Consider the following 7,500-nt stretch of genomic DNA (forward strand, 5'->3'; position numbering starts at 1 on the left):
CTTCCTGTTGCTTTTACAGAACTTCCCTCTTGTATCATTAAACCGTCACCCATTAATACAACACCAACATTATTTGACTCCAAATTAAGAGCAATGCCTATTGTACCTTCTTCAAATTCTACTAACTCGCCTGCCATTACTTCATCAAGACCATGAATACGAGCAATGCCGTCACCTACTTGAAGTACAGTGCCGGTATTCACAATCTTTACTTCTCTATTATATTGCTCAATGCGTTCACGGATAATATTACTAATTTCGTCGGCTCTAATCGTTGCCATGAGTCTTTCTTATTTCTTTTTCAGAAGCAAGGGAAAAAAATAATACCTACAGTAGAGTAGAAGGACTAATCAGTTATTTCTTTCATCGCACCAAACATACCAATATTTACATTGATGGTGCGTAAATGTAACTCGCTGTTCAAACAACTATTCAGAGTTCCTAGAGCTCGTTGTAAGGCTTGTTGGAAAACCCGTTGTCGGACTTGATTAATCGCTCTTTGTTGTTCAAACTGAATGGTTTCGTTTTTGTAATTTTCTAATTGTTCCAAATTCTTATAAGTTGAATTAATCAAATTCAATTTTTCTCGTTCTATTTCAGAATATCCATTCACTCGAAACTGATCGGCTTCCATTTCCACTTTCCGTAAGCGGGCCCTGGCTTTTTCCAGCTGTTCAATGGCCCCCCCACGTAGTTCTTCTGAATTTCGAATAGTACTCAAGATCCTCTGTTTTCGATTATCTAATAAATCACTTAATGAAAGTAGATTATCTTCTCATTCAGTTCAAAACTTCCATGATCTCTTCCCGAACCAAACATGAACCTTTCGATTCATTTGGCTCTCACGCTCAGTTACTTATGGGGCATTTCCGTATCTTTTTTTTTATGTAATGAGCCTATCCTCTCTTCTCTGTTCATATTCCAAAATGGAAAATAGATCATTGATCCAAGACCAGAACATTCGGAGGACTCTTCCGACCAGACAAAAATCTGTAATTATCGGCAAAGTTGTTTCTTTTTTTTTATTAATTTTCTGAAAATTCAAAAAATGCTTTTTACTTTATACATAGGTCGTCGATTCAGCATTGGAAAAAGGGTAGGGTGCCCATTTTTCCAGTAACTGGTTCAAATCATTTTATCGGTATGAGTGTTATATATCGGATAAATTGCCAACTATTTATTTTGAAACCATCTCCATACTAACATAGTGGTAGAAAGAGTACCATGTCGCGCCTGGACTTCAAACGGTTTAGTTTTAACCATGTTAATAGTCCCACATTATTGGTTGATAGAGAATCAAAGTGGATTTACCAATGAGTCACGAAATGCTATGGTTCGTCCATATGATTTCTTAACTTATTCAGAAGTAATTCGCGAGATCGTGCACCCTTCTTTCCTAGTTATAGTTATAAAGAAAAAAAGAAAATGCAGCTGGTTAGATCCAGCCTATTCTTGAAATAAACAACTCGCACACACTCCCTTTCCAAAAAAGATCAATACACCAAGTACTACACTTAGATTTATTGGATTTGTTGCTAAAATATCGGTATTAAACCCGAAACTCCCGGCGGATGGCCAGTGACCCAAGGAAACGAAAGAATCGGTTACAGTTTTCATATGATCTCCTCTTATAGATAGGACTAACAAAATCAAACAGAGTTCATTTTGTATCACTTCATCCCTTTTTTTTTATTGATTTCTAAATAGATTTCATTATTCTAGTTTTCAATTGTTTTATTATTTATTGTAATTGAAGTTCCCACTAAGAAAAATACTTATTCGAATTAGGTCCAGATCTCATGTCAATTGTGAAATACCTCGTTTGTTGCAACGCTTTCTAAAAACCAAAAAGGTTTCAATTGGAGTAAGAACGGGAAGAAAGAAAGCGAGTGGGTCTGCTAATTCCTCATCCTCAAATCAGTCCTTCCCGCGGGATATTGTCTCAACGAATAAGTGATTGTAGGAGTGAAATCTTGATATAATTCAAAAAAATAAGTGGCAAATTCAAGGCAATAAAATAAGAAAAAACTGTCAAATTTCTAGGATTAAACAAAAGGATTCGCAAATAAAAGTGCTAATGCCACGACCAGCCCATAAATTGTTAAAGCTTCCATAAAAGCCAGACTAAGCAACAAAGTACCTCGTATTTTACCCTCTGCCTCTGGTTGTCTCGCGATACCCTCTACGGCTTGTCCCGCAGCAGTACCTTGACCAACTCCGGGTCCAATAGAAGCAAGCCCTACGGCCAATCCAGCAGCAATAACGGAAGCGGCAGAAATCAGTGGATTCATGGTAAGCTCCTCGCACCAAAATAAAGAAATGGTTAATGATACAATCAACCAATGAATTATTACTTACCTAAGATATATCCAATTGAAGTAACTAAGAACTTTGAATTGAAGTAATGATATTATTGAATCATCAGAACGACTTCTATATCTCGTTTTTAGTTCCCACCCATGGAGTCTTTATCAATCCCTACGGCTCTAGTCCTTCCATTTCGTCTGTGATGAATGAATAAACAGATGAAATGGGAGGACTTTTCTATTGGGATTCTCATCTAAATTCACAGTGGGATCGTAAAGGAAATAAGATCTATGAATAGTTCATAATATAACTAGTCAATATATAATATCACATATACATATGTTTCTTACATAGCGTAAACCAACTATTCCCATCTTATATACATTACATCCGGATTCGAGAATCCCCCTTTGAAACATACACAAGAGTTGGCTTATAGCCATTATATATGCCTAATTCGACCTCCTAACCTATATTTTTTTCTCATCTGTAAATTATTCTTTGCCTTTTCTTTATCATTATCCCGCATGAATCCAAATAGACGGATTCATTAGCCTAAATCATTACATATCAATACAATATCAGAATTTGATTGATCTAATTGCATGCAATTAATTAGAATTTCTTTCAATCGTTGAATTAACTCAAATGAAATGGCAATCGTTCTATAGAATATAGAACATCGTTTTTTTGTTTAATCGCACATCGGAACCAAATAGCATAACAATTTTTATTCAAAGCAGGAATCGTAATATCGTAATTGAATGAACAAATCGAAATAGAATATTCATTGGGGGTATGACATAAATGGGCCGGGAATCTTAGGAAAAAGATCTTTTAGATCTCTTTTTTTTACAATTCCTGAATATCAATCATATCGGAATCTTTTTTGCTACTACTCTAGATTGTATCTACCATATTTGTATATATTATGTTCCCAAAATAGCTTATGCTTATCTTGAGTCGCCCATACATTTAGGCTAAAAAAAGACTAAGACTCTTTTGAAAGCTAGTCAATGATGACCCTCCATGGATTCACCTATATAAGCCGCGGCTAAAGTTGCAAAAATAAGAGCTTGAATACCACTTGTAAATAATCCAAGGAACATGACAGGTATAGGAACCACTGAAGGTACTAAAGAAACAAGAACAACAACTACTAATTCATCAGCCAATATATTCCCGAAAAGTCGAAAACTAAGTGATAAGGGTTTTGTGAAATCTTCTAGGATGTTAATTGGTAAAAGTATTGGAGTTGGTTGAATGTATTTACCGAAATAACCCAATCCTTTTTTGGTAAGACCCGCATAGAAATATGCCACGGACGTAGGTAAAGCTAAAGCAACAGTAGTATTTATATCATTTGTGGGTGCGGCTAACTCCCCGTGAGGTAACTGTATGATTTTCCGAGGTAAAAGAGCCCCTGACCAGTTAGAAACAAAAATAAATAGGAACATAGTTCCAATAAAGGGAACCCAAGGACCATATTCTTCTCCAATCTGGGTTTTGCTCAAGTCTCGAATGAATTCAAGGACATATTCGAAGAAATTCTGACTGTCGGTCGGAATGGTTTGTGGATTCCGAACAGCTATAGTCGCTGAACCTAATAAGATGGCAATTACGACCCACGAAGTAATAAGTACTTGGGCATGGACTTGGAAACCGCCTATTTGCCAATAGAAATGTTGGCCTACTTCCACGCTGGATATATCGTATAAGCCTTTTAGCGTGTTGATGGAACATGGTAGAACATTCATATTGCCCTCTGACAGAAATAGAACTTAAAAAGGAATTATTTTGATTCCACTATCTCTTTCTCAACTCGTCTACTTGAATCATATATTTCAGTTCGGATACCAAGTAATCACATAATATCCCCAGTTATTTTTATCTCTTTTTTGATATTCAGAAATAGTAACCGATTCAATATCAATAAATCTATGGAGTTCCCGAAGTAATTGACTTATCTTATTATTAATCAACGATTTGTTATATAGCTAGAACGGCCCTCACAAATTGCGAATACTAATTTGTTAAGAATTAATCGGATTGAAGCTATAGCATCATCATTGGCTGGAATCGAAATATCTGCGAGATCCGGGTCACAATTTGTATCAATTAAACAAATCGTTGGAATTCCCAAAGTTACACATTCTCGAAGAGCCGTATATTCTTCTTGCTGATCAACGATGATTACAATATCAGGCAACCCCGTCATATATTTGATCCCACCCAGATATGTTTGCAAGTGATATAATTGTCTCTTCAACATTGCTGCATCTCGTTTCGGAAGGTGGTTGAGTCTTCCCGTCTTTTGTTCCGCTCTCAAATCCCTGAACTTATGAAGTCTCGTTTCTGTAGTGGACCAATTCGTTGACATACCACCGAGCCATTTTTTATTAACATAATGACACCGAGCCCTTATTGCAGCCGATGCTACTGAATCAACTGCTTTATTTTTGGTACCAACTATTAAGAATTGTTTTCCCCTACTTGCTGCATCAAAAACTAAATCACAAGCTTCTGATAAAAAACGAGCAGTTCTAGTAAGATTTGTAATATGAATACCTTTACGCTTTGCAGAGATGTAAGGTGCCATTCTAGGATTCCATTTCCTAGTACCATGACCAAAATGAACTCCTGCTTCCATCATCTCTTCCAAATTTATGTTCCAATATCTTCTTGTCATTTCTCCCCACGCTTCCTCTTTTTTTTTTTTTAAGAGATGCGGTACCCTAAATCCTAAATAAATAATTGTTCCGATGGAACCTTCTACCGTAGATTGACTGTTGATACACGCGCCAAGCCATTAATTTCTTTCTATTAACTATATATCTTTATTACCAAATCAAATGACCGGACCAGGTAGTTAAAGTTAAGTTAAAAGGATGAATCCCCTCTTAGGAATCATTAAATCCCGTAAATGATTGTTCTGAAGGATCATGGAAATTCTTTGGGATGCAAGAATCAAATAATTCTCTGTGTTGGAACAAAATATCTCTAAATTCTCCCCTGAATAGATTCTTCTTTTTTATTTCCAAAGGAATGTTGCTGTGTTGCCTTGAACGGTACACTAATCCTTTGAATCCGGTACCAACAGGTATCATCCCCCCCAGAACAACGTTCTCTTTCAGACCTTTCAACCAATCGATACGACCTCGTAGAGCGGCTTTTGCTAAAACTCGAGCAGTTTCTTGAAAACTCGCTTCGGATATGAAACTTTGAGTATTCAGAGACGCCCTCGTTATTCCCAATAAGACGGCTCGATAACAGATCGCTTCTTCCAAAGCGCGCCCCGTTCGTTCCGCTCGCAACAATCCAATTAGTTCTCCGGGCAAAAAAACATTAGACATTCCATCTTCTGAAACCAACACTTTTGATGTTATTTGACGCACAATAATTTCTATATGTCTATTATGAATTTGCACCCCCTGGGATCGATAAACCTTTTGAATCTTATTAACCAACGAGATACGACTTTGTGCTATGGTTAACTCAGCGCCAATCAAAAATCCCCAAGGAATTCCAAGAATTCTTGTTATACGCCCGTTCCAACCTTCAACCCTCTTTTCTAGGTTCATTGATATTGAATCAATCGAGCGCACTTCTAACACTTGTTCCACTTTTGGAAGACCTTGCGTTATATCACCCGATCTCGATTTTTCATATATAAATGTAACTAATGTATCTCCTTCGTAAAGGGTTTCACCATAATGTCCATGAACAGTTGCTCCCGGAGTAGCCAAATAGGGTTTAGCTGATCTTATTACTAAAGAGTCAACACGAACAATTAGAACCTGACCCGATTTGAGGTGTGGTCCATATTTGGATATACATACATTTTCACAAATAAACTGCCCAAGACTAATTATTGTCGATGTCGATTCACAATAATCGTGATGGAGAAAATGCCAATTCAAATTGAATGGATTCAAAATCATGTTATTGCCTGTATCGGGATTATAAATTCTCCCATTTTCATCCATTAAATAAGATTTAAGTACTTGGAAAGTCTGTTTTAAATTGTCAAGTAGCAAATATTTATTTACCAAGATCTGATTATGAGTTATTAAATGATAAGATGAAGAAAAGTTCGCAATTTTAGGCACAATCCCTAAAGGACCCAACAAATTTCTAATTGTAATTAGGGGGTCCCTTTTAATTGATTCTTTTGTAACATTGTTGTTATATTTAACACCGTTGAATGGTCCCATTCGAGAACAATTAGATGATGACAAAATGATCAAAGATTGGGATTCCTTATTTCGGTTCAACAACGTACGAATAGTTCCTTGATGTTGGGGAAATGATTGTTGATGTTGAATCCCTGCCTTGGGATAAAACGGATTGGGATTGGTACGATCTGATACATTATTAGGGATCAATATAAATCCTGACCCCCCCGGATCATTCCTTTTTCCGGTATACGAAATAGGGGACTTCACTAAGTCCATTCTTATGAAATCTCGAATCAGATTATTTACCCTTACTTCAACAAAGGAGGCATGAACCTCCTCTACAGACGAACCCCTTTTGTCTTGGTCCCAATTCAATACTAAACAAGTTCGAACTAATTGAATACTTGTGTGAGAAATTCCTCGAATTGGTTTTCCATTTCCATAAAGGATATAATTGACAACTCGAAGTTGCACATTATCCCTTTCCTGCAACAGATCGTGGGGAAAAAGCGTTGCTAAATTTATCCCATCCGCTATTTCATATGTGACTACGGGTCGAACCAAAACAAAATACTTTTTTTTGATAGGCGTGATCCGTTGGACATAGATCCAATTTTTCCATTTTTTGGATTCCTTAGCATTTTTATTTCCCGTTCCTGGTGGTATTAAGATGCCGCTGTGCCAGGATATCTTATCTGTCTCTCCAGGAAAATGGATATCTCCAGAAAATATTTTCAGTTCAATCCTTTTTTTTTTTCTCTCCACCCGGACCAATCCACCTACTCGGCTTCTTATATTTAAAGTGATTCGTGTATCTACCCCAATAATACTATTGTTCCGTACCATTATGGAAGAAGATCCGGATAAGATATGCACTTCCTCGGGAATGAAAAAAAATCGATCTACTTTCTTTTGGTATTTTTGCCTAAATTCTTTTGCTCTTCGATACTCAATCAAATCCTCTTTTTTGATAATAGAATGCATCTCTATAGTCTCATATTTAGTAATTCCCGAA

General features: G+C 36.5%; 1 protein-coding gene across 1 annotated transcript in view; it reads right to left on the reverse strand.

Annotated features, from left to right (window-relative positions):
* Window positions 1-7,106: 7,106 nt before the first annotated feature.
* The window catches only part of LOC147561970 (DNA-directed RNA polymerase subunit beta'), an 8,714-nt gene continuing 8,320 nt past the window's right edge, over window positions 7,107-7,500 (reverse strand). The window contains exon 2 of the mRNA XM_086657421.1: window positions 7,107-7,500. This exon is cut by the window's right edge and continues 3,653 nt beyond it. The gene's annotated coding sequence lies outside the window, so the exon portion shown is untranslated.

Source organism: Eschscholzia californica, unplaced genomic scaffold, assembly GCF_041429995.1.
Source record: "Eschscholzia californica isolate CP2 unplaced genomic scaffold, dmEscCali1.0.p SCAF_136, whole genome shotgun sequence".
Classification (NCBI taxonomy): Eukaryota; Viridiplantae; Streptophyta; class Magnoliopsida; order Ranunculales; family Papaveraceae; genus Eschscholzia; species Eschscholzia californica.